The 13992-nt window shown below is 34.6% G+C and overlaps 1 pseudogene; it reads left to right on the top strand.

Annotated features, from left to right (window-relative positions):
* The first annotated feature begins 9962 nt into the window (after window positions 1-9962).
* On the top strand, window positions 9963-11954 carry LOC127111317 (translocase of chloroplast 159, chloroplastic-like; annotated as a pseudogene).
* The last annotated feature ends 2038 nt before the right edge of the window (window positions 11955-13992 follow it).

Genomic DNA, 13992 nt, shown 5'->3' on the forward strand with positions numbered 1-13992 from the left:
TTTGGGATGCTCGAGGGCAAACAGGCAGTCCTTGACGAAGGAACCGCGCTACATGTGGGGATATGAATACAAAACACAAAACATGTATCTCAAAGTAAAATGCCACCAAGGGGCCCAAACATTGCCTCCTATCGAGGTCTTCCAGCTAAGAAAGCGATAAAGTACGAGAAAAGGAAAAAATTACCACACGGATAAAGATCCGAAGCTATAACAGTTAAAGGAGCAAGAAACCCTGAAATCTCTCCAGCTGGACCGTCAAAGGAAATCAGTCAACACGAATAATCAGAATAAAACTCCAGGGGGGTATCCCACAAATAAAGTGGGAAACCACGCGAGTGTCTCTGCAAAAGCCATGTGAGCCCTCACAAAACTCGACAAAGGGTTAGAACAACAGGATGAAATCAAGAGAAAACAATGCCATGGCAACGCAAAGACAGGTTAGAGAAACAAAATAGGGTAACCCAGAGTTGCCCCTAAATCAAAATGTAACCACATGAATAATTCCATCAAAATTCACAAAAGGCTCACAAAAAAGGTATCAAATTCACCCATAATACCTCATACATTTAGAGCATTCAAATTAAAGGCATAAAGATGATGGATATAGGGCAAACCTGATTGGAGAGCTTGATTGAAATTGAGTTGCACCCGTGAGGTTTACAAGTTGATTTCCCTTCAGGGTTTGGAGGCTGCTCTGAACTCTGTTAGTTCTTCTCTCACTATCTTTTTCCTCGGGGTTTTGTTCCAAGGAAACCTCAGAGTATTTTGCTTCTCTCCCTTTTTCTCAAGTGAATCTCCCAGTGTAACTCCAAGTGTCACTCCTCTACTGAAACTTCAGTATTTATAGACTGATTTTCGTGGGTAATGGGCTCAAATGAGGGAGACCCAAGTCCAAAATAATTTGTTATATTTTATTTATTTAATTAATTAATTAATTAATTAAATAATTTTTTTTTCAGGAAAAATGAAGGGTAAATTTTGGGGTATTACAGTAACAATAATAATTAACTTTCTTGGTATGTGTAAAAAGTCAAAATGTGACACTTAAAAAGGAACGGAGGGAGTATATCTCACACCATCATGAAAAGTCTATTAGAGTTTGGAGATACATTTTTGGACACACCTATTTTAGCCGTTTCTTAGACTAAATTGAAGAGGCACTCCATTGTGCCAAAAATTAATTCGGAGATGCATCTCCGTATGCGTAAAAAATACGTTCAAAGATGCATATCCGTAAACACCATTTATTCGAAAGTTAACAGACAGTCCGAAGATGCATCTCCGAACGCTTTTGTCTCATATCCTACGCCACACTACCTTTCCCACTTTCTTCTTGTTTATTTTCTATAAAAAAAAGTTCTCTTTCTCCTCTCAAGCTTTTGAGCTCTCTGTCTCATTCAAGCTTCTCTTTGTAGCAAACTTCTACTGTTTTGAGCTCTAACTCCTCCTTTCCAGCATCTCATAACCCATGCATTCAATTTGATTCGGTAAATTTTTAAAAAGAAGAAAACTTATATAAAATTCCTTATGTGTGGTTTTTACTATTTTCCCATGAAAATATGACAAGTGTACTTAAATATCATCTAGCGAGTGAAAATAAGAGAAAATTACATATGTGTAGTAGAAAACTATATCCTTGTGATATTTTTATTGGAAAATAGTAAAAAACACACCTAAAAGAATTGTATCTAAGTCTTCTCACTTTAAAAATTCTATCTTTTTTATGTTTTGATTTGTAATTAGTTCTTTAAACTATAATAGTTGTTTTAAGTACATTAGATAGTAGTGTAAACGATTTTGGTAGGCTAGAAGAACATGCATTGATGTATTTTTGGATTGTTAGTGCAGAAATGACGTATCTGCTATGGTAGAGACAATCACAGGTTTACCCAAGATGCATCTCTGAATTTGGTCTGCATTATTTTCGGAGATACATCTCCGGATTAGTGAGTTATCCATGATGTCCGTTTGACACCCCCTTACTTCATCTATACGCCGACCATGCTGCTAGGTATGTACGAGAATGGGAAGTATATTTATTTTATTTTGAAATTCATATGTTTTCAACTAATTAAATCAATATTAGTGATGATATTTTACTTTGATTGGAGCGTACGTGTTTGAAATCAGTAAACCACGACACAAAGATATTTGAGCAAGAACAACCCACTGTTGCTTGGTTCATTGATGTTATTTGCTATTATGGTCTTGCGGATTTATGTTCTTCTGCTTACATGATCATAAACCACGACATGCATGCTTCTTTTGCTGTGAGGTGATATTCAGAGACGTCATCTTTCCACCTTCTTATAAGCCAGATGACCATCACTTTGGATGACATCTCATGCCTTTTGCATCTTCCCATAAGAGGGAGATTAGTGGACCACCGGAGGATTGACATACCTAATACTTTATATTTGGATGTATTTTTTTTTTGTATTTTTGGACAAATGTTATGCATGGTCTTGACTTTTTGGATTATAATGTATGATTTTTTTTACTTTCCTTTAAAGTTAATATAACTTCATTTCACTTTGATTTTACTTTTATTTTACTTTAATATAAGTTGGCCTAAAAATTGCAATGTTTGGACAATGGTGCTGCTCTGATATGATTTAGGGGGATTTTCGGAGATCCATCTCTGAAATAATTCCCCCTTGCAATTAACACGCTGCCAATAACATTCAGGAGACTTTTCAAAGATGCATATCTGGAAACCCCAAAATATCATACGCAAGTGTATCTCCAGGCCATATTTTCATAAATTTAGGTGGATCTCAGAATAACATATTTTTGAAGGGCGTTTTTAGATTTTCGAGGGTGTGGGATGCACACTTAAGGGTGAAAAGAGCATCCTTCTTTTATTATAATGGCTAATTGGATTGACCCAACATGTATGGCATCTGGGTTATGAAGTTGCATGTTGATGCTGATAAACTTAGCACATGTTGATGAACTTAACGCGCATGTCATTGTTGATTGAAGGATGCTTATACCAACACTACCACTCTTCTTGCATTGTAATGGTTGAGACAATGATTCATTTAATCTAGATGGTTCTTCAGATATGACAGTGTAACATTATCGTTGATTCTAAATAAACGAGAAGAGTTCCATTTTTGTAGTAAACCACAACTAGGTTAGAGTTCATTCAATTAGGTATGGGTAAGAAAAGTTCATTGTTTTTCTGATGTGATATGAAAATAAATCAAATACATCATTTTATACAAGTTATTTCTTGGGCATCATAGTCCATAGAAAGCATCATTGCAATCTAAACCACACAATAAAAAGATGACCAGATTAACACATTTTAGATTATAGAACTTGAATTATGCAAAACACTCCCTCAACATGGGTTCAAATAATAAAAAATATAAAATATGAAAAGCACTTTTTAGCATGAGTTTTTATTTTTAGAATCTGAACACGGGTTTTATAATAAAATGCATTTTTGGTTGAGATTTGGTCCTCCAAATTACATAAATATATCATAATATGACATTAAAAAGTAATACAAATAAAAAATTCTAACCTGAATACATAATAGATAATGTTGTGTACAAATACATAATATAAAAGGATCCTAAGCAAAATACAATCATATCGTGTAACACAAGAACTACTCCCCTTTCTCCTAAACCTCGTATGCCATAAGATATTCTTAGCCTCCATTAAAATGTTCTTGAATACATAGCGAACTTCACCACCCTGCTCTATAGCACCAGAAGATTGTAACTCATATCTCATGTCTCAAATTCATGCATAAACAAGGACCACACTACTGTCTTCCACTTCTTATGCCTCCTTTATTAGTGTTTCCTCCTCAATTGGTACCATTGGTTATCTCTCTGAAGTGAGAATCAGGTAGAGATGTGATATCTCAATATAACATTTTATGTATTTCATCACATTGTCCCAACTACTCAGGATACAATCCCTTAGGTCATCTGCAAGTAACATATGATCCTAATACTTAACATATCTCTGATCAACATACTCTTAAGTGATCATAGGTATATCAGAGACGAAAAAGATGTATTGGATTAGTCTGCACATACCTCAAGTAGCGCATTGAAGAAGTGCAGTTGCACAATTGAATAAGATTTGTTTGAGAGCAGAGAGAAACTCTGCAGAAATAATTTCTTCTTCTTCTTTCTCTTGTCAAAATTCTAATTCTCTTTCTTCCCCAATTTTCATCTTTTTTACTCTTCTTTTAATTATCGACTGTGGAGTAAAGTTCTCCATATATTTTGGTAAATTTCTAACATATGGTATCTAGAGCACTGACTGGGCGATGCGTGGGAAACAAAACACGATGGCGTTGAATCATCTGAATGGACATTTTCCAACGAGTCTCCCAATTCTAAAGGATCAGAATTATGAGAATTGATGTAAACAGGTGAAGGTTATTTTATGTTGTCAAGATCTTTGGGATCTTGTGAAGGAGGGAGTGACACCGCTCGAAGAAAATGCAACAGATGAAGAAAAGGATACACACAAATAGTTAAAGAAGAAAGATTACAAAGCTCTCTTTATAATTCATCAATATGTTGATTCCGATAATTTTGAAAAGCTGCGTGATGTTGATTCAGTGAAAGAATTATGGGAAATTCTTGAGAAATCATTTGGAGGCACAAAAAAGGTGAAAGAGGTGAAGTTACAAACTCACAAAAGAACGTATGCATTGCTTCAAATGGAAGACAATGAAAGCATAATTGATTTTTTCACTAGGGGTTACAAAACTGGTGAATCAAATCAACGTATATGGAGAAGGGTTGACATCAAGATCATTTGTTGCAAATATCTTGAGATCATTGGCTCCAAAGTTCGACCACGTGGTAGTAGCCATAGAAGAGTTAGAATATTTGTCAACATTGATAAAGGAAGAGCTTCAAGGTACGCTTGAATCTCATGAACAAAGAATGGCTGAAAGAGCTGCAGGAAAGTTGAAAAGTGATGTGGCTTTGTAGACACAATCAACAATAGAAAAGAAAGTTAAAGGGAAGTGGCTCGACAACAAAGGTAAATGAGGATACAATAATTCGAGTAGTCAAAATTAGCAAGAAGGAAGCTGGCTGAACAAGAGAAAGTCCTTATACCGAAGCAACCAAAGAGGTGGTACTGCAGGTAAAGGAAAAAGTGGTAGTCGAAAACCTGACAAAAGTCACATTTAGTGTTTCAACTATCAGAAGTATGATCACTATTCTAGTGATTATCCTGAAAAACAAAATAATCAAGATAATGATGCAAAGTTTGCAAAGCATGAAGAAGAAGAGATGTTGTTGATGGTCACAACAAGAGATGGAGAAAGATTCTAGGACCAATGGTACTTGGACTCAGGATGCTCATCACACATGAGTGGTAGACAAGATTGGTTTGTCAACATAAAACCCATAATGAAGAACATGGTCAAATTTGCAAATGACAACACTCTAGCAGATGAAGGTGTTGGTGATGTTCTGATTATGAGGAAAAATGGCAAGAGGTAAGTAACTTCAAATGTACTGTATATACCAGGCATGAAAAGTAATTTGCTCAGCATATGGCAGTTGGTCGAAAAAAACTATAAAGTGTCGACCGAAGACAAGATGATAAGATTTCTCGACTCATATGGAAGATTAATCTTGATGGCTTCAATGTATCATAATAGAACCTTCAAGACTAAACTTAATATGACGGAGCACTGCCTTATAGCTGTAGCTAACAAGGATGAATGGATATGACACTATAGACTTGAACATCTTAATTTCAAAGACATCAGAGACTTGAAAATAAGAAACATAGTTTCAGAGTTACCAAAAATTGACATTCCAAATGAAGTATGTGAGGAATGTGTGCAGGCGAAGCAACACAAGAACAACTTCAGTTAGGATGCAGGAAGCAAGTTGAAGGCAATTCTTGAAATCATATACTCTGGTGTATGTGGTCATATCCAAGTGGATTTGATTGGAGGTAACAAATACTTTGTCACATTCATAGATGATTTATGTAGAAAATTATGGATTTACCTGATCAAGAAGAAAGTGAAGTGATTGAGGTATTTGCCAAGTTTAAATCTATGGTCGAAAGACAAAGTGGTTGAAAGCTCAAGATTCTGAGGACTCATGGCGATGAAGAATATGTGTCGAAAGACTTCGACATGTTATGTGAGAAAAAAGGGATTGTGCATGAGGTGATGCCACCCCACACTCTACAGCAGAATGAAACTGTAGAAAGGAAGAACAGAACCATCATGAATATGGTGAGAAGTATGTTGAAAGGCAAGCATCTACCAAAATAATTATGGGAAGAGGTTGTGACGACTGCATCATATATTTTGAACAGATGTCCGACGAAAAGGCTAGAATGAATTACGCCAGAAGAATATTGGTATGGTGTCAAGCCTAGCTTGAGTCATCTGAAATTATTTTGATCTATAGCATATAGACATGTTCCAGATTAATTGAGAAGAAAACTTGATGATAAGTCGAGTCAAATGATTCTAATAGGATATCATTCGACTGAAGGTTACAAGTTGTTCGACCCAATGAACAAGCAAGTAGCGATCAATAGGGACATGATCATAGATGAGATTAAGGAATGGGATTGAACTGAAAATGTCAAGAAAGATTCAATGAGAATCTTATGTGAAGAACCAGCAAGTGAAGTCGAAAGAGAAGTTTGACAAGAAGAAGTCAGAGGACAAACAAGCACAAGCCGAAATTTTTGACTTATGTGTTAGGGGATTTTTTCATTAGGGAGCATTGAACATTGTGAGACTTCTTCTTTTTAGAGAAATACCTTTGTGAGAGACACACCACATATTCACCCAAAGGCTTAAGGTGATTGGTGAGTGGGTTCTCTCACTTATAAATGCTCAAGTCTCCATTTTTTCAACTAATGTAGGGCTATTACCCACACTACTCACACTTGCTACATTTTCAATAATTTCCCTCAAGTGTGAGTCCACAATGCTTCCCCTCAAGTGGAAGTTCTTCTTACTTCCACAGACTCTTGTAGCACACGGGACGTTTCTTAATCACCACCCTTGTGGCGCCGTTGATGTTGGTGTAAGCCCTAGAGGCCAATACTTTTGGTACTTGTATCAAATTATTTATTAATAATAAAAGACTTTTTCTTTATTATGTTTGTTTAATAAAGTCCCTAGAATAGATAGTCCGTTTAATGTATCAAATGTGACTTAATCATGAGATCACATTAAACATAAGGACATTATTCTTAAAGTATCCGTAGTCGAGCTTTATTGTGAAGTGGGATAACATTAAAACATTAAGACTCTTATGTATATAGACTGATGATCACATCTCATGGATCATGGATAAGGAGTTATCAAGTCTTAAACATAGGTATGAATATTACGAGTAATATTTATACTGAATTGACCCGCTATGAGAATACTACATAGAATGTTATGCAAAGTGTCATAAGTTATTATCATGGTCGAGTGCCACTATGGATCCTAGATGTAGAGTCGAGTGCCTTATTACTGATCAAATGTTGTCCGTAATTGGATGACCATAAAGACAGTTGATGGGTACTCCACGAAGCATGCTAAGGGACATGAGTGACCTATATGGAATTTGCCCATCCTGCGTAACAGGATAAATGTCTATGGGCCCAATATTGAACTGGACAAGGATGACACGGTCTATGTCTTGTGTTCAATATAGACATAAGGGCAAAAGGGTAATTGTACACATAAGTATTATCACAGAAGGATTTGTCAGATCACATGACATTTTTGTGTCTTGGGTAGCAGTGATGTGTTGCTAGATACCGCTCACTGTTTATTATGTTAAATACGTGATTTAATATAATTGTCAATTCCGCGAAAACCTACAGGGTCACACACAAAAGGACAGATTGATGAGAGATAGAGTAACTAAGGAATACCGTAATGTGCGGTGCACTTAAGTGAATTGTAGAACATCGTAAGGTACGGTGTACTTAAGTAGAATACGAAATATGGTAAGGTACCACGCGCTTAAGTGATATTGACATATTATAAGATATGGGCCACATACACTTGAGTGGGCTTTTTAGCTTGCAGCCCACACAAGTGGTTCTATAAATAGAACCCTTGTGTAGAAGCATTTAGTAGTTGCAATTTCGTTTCTCTCTCTCTCTCTGTCACTCACTCAAAGCCTTCATTCGTAGCAGCTAGCACTGAGATTGAAGGAATCCGTTCGTGTGGACTGAGTAGAGGCGTTGTCATTGTTCAACGTTCGTGATCGCTCCGTAGATCTGCATCAAAGGTTACAATCGCCACAAGAGGTAACGATTCTATCACTGATCATGCTCATCCGTAAGGATCATTAAAGGAGAAATTTTAAATTCCGTTGCGTTTTGGATCGTCCTTCTCCTTCAGTTGACACTCTTCAACGAAAAGTATTTTACTCACCACCCTTGTGGCGTCGTTGACTTTTGATACAAGTAAACCAGTCTCTTTCTCGAACCAAAGGTTCACGATACCATGTGCTAGGGGAGTGTTTCACTAGGGAGCATTGAACATTGTGGGACATCTTCTTTTTAGAGCAACACCTTTGTGAGAGTAGGGTTGTAAATGAGTCCAGTCGAGTCGAGTAGAACTCGCATCAGTTCAACTCGACTCGATAAGAATTAACTTAGCTCAAAACTCGACTCGAGCTTGAAACAATTTTTTTTAAACTCAAACTCGATTCGTTTTAAGTTCACGAACAACTTGGTTCAACTTGTTAGATTCATCTTTTTTTTATATATATATTTGATATTTTAAATTAATATTTATTTTTTTCAAAAAATTAAAATAAAATAGATTGGAAGAAAATAAAGAGTTAAGATTTGGAATAAGTCATATATATATATATATATATATATATATATATATATATATATATATATATATATATATATATATATATATATATATATATATATATATATACACGTTAACTCATAAACTTAACGAGTCAAATTATACTTAGTTCAAATTCATGTCATCTAGTTAACGAATTTAATTTTTTTTTGTTCTTTCCATTTATTTTGTTCATGAAACAAGTTCAACGAGTCAAATCTAATTTTAAACTATATTTGAGTTGATTTGATTCATTGTCAGCCATACCCGTGAGTTTTAGTTATATTTTATTTTTTAATTTATTTTAATCTTGAAAAAATGAAAAATATAAATACTTTTTTTAAATAATCATATTGTTATTAATATTATGAGTATTATATTATTATTTCTATTTTTTTTATATATCATGTTTACACATAATAAGTAATATAATTAATGTTATAATAAATATAATTTTTTTTATAAAACTATCACTCCTTAATAAATTAATAAAATATAGAAAAAATAAAATAATTTTTCTAAAAAGTAAAATAATATTTAAGAATCGAATTTAATTAATATGCATCGATAGTGTAAATTTTTTTTACACAATCACTTAATCGTGATCATTGAATTTTTATTTATGTTTGACTTTTATCTTAATCACTTATAGTATTTTTATGAATGATTGTAATGCATTCATCGTATAAAATATTTTATACTGATAATTTATAAAATTAATCTCGAATGAAATATAATTATAAAAAATAGCTTTAATGGTTAAATGGAGAGAGTAGTTTTTTTTTTGGTAGAATAAACTATTAATTTTATATAAATTAATTTAGAAATAATTTTAAAATAAATTACTATAGTTTTTTAAAATAACTTTATAATCAGAAAAGGCATATTTTATTTATTTTGTGATAAGAAAGTTTTTTATAGAAAAGGCCATATTTAAATATTTTCCAGAAATAGTTAAATTCTAAGCACAGCATAACCAATAGGAGTCTGAAGGCGTTGTCTCGTATCGTGTTGAGTCTTGACTGTCAAGAAACAAACTCATTTGAATGAGTGCCTCTTTTTCCAATATTCGTTAGATTACCAATAATCAAACACCTTCCGTTCATACTGTCTCGTTTTCAGGACGATGGACAAACCAGAAGATGATCATGTTCTACTTGTCACTAAACCGAAACAAGGTAACATTTCATTTTCACTCTCAAAAAACATGCTGTATTATGTGTCCCCTAACATGGTACAGTGAACTCCTACATGCTTTTTGTATGCATTTTATGTGATTGGAGAAAGATTAACAATTGAGACTGTTGGAATGGTTGATGGTGTTTGCATAAGGGTTTTTGACCCTCCTGGTTTGAAATCTTCTGGAGTGGAACAATGTTATAACAAGAACGTTTTATCAAGGATTCTAAAGTTAACTAAAAGAAAACGAATTGATATGGTTCTCTATGTCGACCGTCTCGACACACAAACGAAGAGTCTCAATGATTTACCATTGTTGAAATCAATTTGTGATGCATTTGGTCCATTGATATGGAGGGATACTGTTATTACATTGACTCATGCTGCAACTGCACCTCCAGAAGGACCATTATGTGAACCATTGAGTTATGTTGTGTTTGTAACTCAGAGAAGTCGCGCGATTCAACAAGCTGTGGGACAAGCTATTCGCGACGAGCGTATTATGAATCCGAGTGTGATGGATCCAGTTGCTCTTGTTGAGAATCACCCATCTTGTTGAAGGAATAGAGATGGACACAAAGTGTTTCCTAATGGTCAAACTTGGAGGCCTCTTATGTTGCTTTTATGTTACTCAATGAAGATTCTATCAGAAGCAACTAGCCTTTCCAAAACTCAAGAATTGTTTGATTACAAAAAGGTGTTTGGTTATCGTTTTCGAACTCCATCGCTTCCATACCTGTTATCTTGGTTGATGCAGCCGCGTATCCATCCAAAACTCGCGTCTGATCAAGGTGGTATTGACACTGGCAATTCTGAAATTGAGTTTGCAGAGTTGTCTGATTCTGATCAAGATGAAGATGAAGATGACAACCTTTTGCCATTTCGGCCTCTTACGAAATCTCAGGTTGCTAAACTCAGTAAAGAACAAAAAAGAGCATACTTCGAAGAGTATGATTATCGCGTCAAACTTCTCCAGAAGAAGCAATGGAAAGAGGAATTGATAAGGATGAGAGAGATAAAGAAGAACAAAGGTAAAACCGATTTAAACAACGAAGGCTACATGGAAGAAAGTGGTTATCAGGAAAATGAAAGCCCGGATGTAATGTCGACTCCCTTGCCTGATATGACCGTGCCACTATCCTTCGATGGTGATAATCCGGCCTTCAGATATCATTCCTTAGAACCGACATCCCAGTTTCTTACACGGCCGGTGTTGGATATGAATAGTTGGGATCATGATTGTGGTTATGATGGACTAACCATTGAAAACAGTCTAGCACTTGCCAATAATTTTCCAGCATCTTTTGGTGTTCAGCTTTCAAAGGATAAGAAAGACTTTAATATCCAATTATATTCCTCCATTGCTGCAAAACATGGAGAGAATGGTTCAAGCATGGCAGGCTTTGACATACAAAGCATTGGAAAGCAACTAGTCTATATCCTAAGGGAAGAGACAAAATTCAAGAATTTCAAAAAGAATGAGACTTGTGCAGGCGTGTCTGCCACATTTTTTGGTGAAAATGTATCTACTGGATTAAAAGTTGAGGATCAGATAGCTCTTGGAAGATGCTTCTTATTAATGGGAAGCACAGGCGTTATGAGGTGTCAAGGCAACTCTGCTTATGGAACCAATGTAGAAGTGCGGTATAGAGAAGCGCATTTTCCAATAGGCCAGGATCAGTCTTCCTTAGGCCTTTCTCTGGTGAAGTGGAGAGGGATATTGGCTTTAGGCGCTAACCTTCAGTCACAATTTTCTGTCGGACGAAGTTTTAAGATGGCCGTTCGTGCTTGACTGAATAACAAAAGTAGCGGACAAATTTCAGTGAAAACCAGTAGCTCAGAACAACTTCAATTTGCTCTTGTTGCTGTTCTTCCAATTGTCAGAGCTATCTATGAAAAATTGTGGCCCAAGGCTTGTGAAAACAATTCCATCTTTTAAGTTTTGTTGTTTTGCTTGTTATATTTTACTAAGTAGTTTTTGAGTTGAACATATCCAATTGTTTGTTTTCATCATTTTCTTGAATAACTTATTGTTCCATTTTGTCTTGAGTATAAGATTTAGATCTCATGCTACACTATGGTGCAAATGGTGTACCAAAATTTACTGTGAATTCATGGAACCAACAGAAACAGAAAATGTACTCAGTTTGAGTTAATAATGTTACTTTCATTTATATTTTTTCTCACAGAAAGGTCAAAGTCCTTAACTATATAGTAACATGCTTGCTGCCAAAAAAAGGCTGACAACCACCTTATGTTAGTCTTAATTTGTAATATATTTTGGTTGGTAGGTAGGAGAAGGGTCATTATTAATGCTCCTTAATTTGAGCTGCTGACGAATATACTACATATGGTTGGTGTTCAATATGTTGAATAATGCAGTTGAAGGTGGTGTTTTGTCTCTGCAAAAAACAGTATAAGAAATTATTGACATTTAATCACTTTCCAGAGTAAATTGAATTCTACTGAAACTACATCAGTAATGCAGTTGCTAAAATTCAGAATATTGCATGTTATGTTCTGCATTATTTTTTTTCATATGATATGCAGGAGTCTCATTTTTCTGTGTGTTGGAACTCATTTTCAAAGTAAAGTAAATTTACTTGAACTTCAACCAATTATAAACTAAGAGACTTCGAATATTGACTTGAACTTCAGACATGTTCAATGATGCACACAAAAAAAGCTTAGACATGATCAAATTGGTAATGGTTCTCTTTGTCATCGAGCTTTAAAGTAGGCATTGATTTGTGTATATTGTTTATCCAGTTTAAGAACCTCTTTTTGGGTGTGGGTTAGTGACCATGTTCATGTTGAAGTATGGTGAATATATGTATTAAATTTCTAATGTACTAGATAAATGTTAAATCTAAAAAAAAGTTTGTAGGATATGTACTTCATAGACTTCTACAATGTGGCTGACTAAAATTCGAATTCCAAATAAAATCGAAGGCAATTATGTCCACTTAATAAAATCTAATGTTGTTAGATCACCCACAATATCACCAGGCCAATAGGTCTGCATTAGCACTTAACAGATCCAGAAAAAAGTAATAATAAAAAGGGAATTATTAATCTTATAAGTGGAAAAACATTAAAAAAATTCGAAAATATTCGTTAGATTCCGGAGATGGATCTTCGGACATACTATTTATCTTATTGAATAACACTCTAAATTAGTGTCACTCCATGTTTGTTCAAAATTTTATTTCGGAGATACATCTTCGGGAAAATCCAAAATATTTATTGATTGTTTAGTATTCCAGTGGCTTTTCCGAAAGTGCATTTCCGGATTTTTGAAACGGAAATTTAAAAATCTGTCACCTTTGTATGCAAGTCATTTTTGGAGATGCATTTTCAAAAATATCAAACGAGATTTTTAATAAAACAACATCCTGCATGATCAGACTTCATACTCATTTTTGCTCAAAATTCTTTCAAAAAAACTCTTTCATTGTCAAGCAAGATTTTTACTCTAAACTTTCAATTTTGTGTTTCATCACATCAAAAGGAGGAAACAAGTTGATATTCAAGGTAAATATCGTTTATTTCAGTCCTCATTGCTCACATTAATCTTGTTTTGCAGCTGAAAACACTTACGTCGAATCCGAAAATGTATTTCCATTTTCAGAATCTGTGTGTGTTCGTTTGCCACCGATCTGTTTTCAATTTCATTTGTTTTTGAATATTTTATGTTAGTATTTTCATTAGATATGGTGCACCCCGATGTTTTTCCCAAACCTATTGTGTCTCTGAATATCAAACGTGTTGTTGCGAAGGAGGTAGATGTTGGCCACCAATTTACAAATGGTCAAGAATTTGAATTCCGTGATCACATGCTTCAATGAATTCATAGAGACATTCAAATTGGGATTTAGTGTTGTAATCAGAAGGTCCGATAATGGTTCGAATAGAAGAGTTGCATTTGTGACAATAACATGCAAAAGGAGTGGGAAGTATAAAACTCCTCTTCGGAA

This window comes from Lathyrus oleraceus, chromosome 1, assembly GCF_024323335.1.
Source record: "Lathyrus oleraceus cultivar Zhongwan6 chromosome 1, CAAS_Psat_ZW6_1.0, whole genome shotgun sequence".
NCBI lineage: Eukaryota > Viridiplantae > Streptophyta > Magnoliopsida > Fabales > Fabaceae > Lathyrus > Lathyrus oleraceus.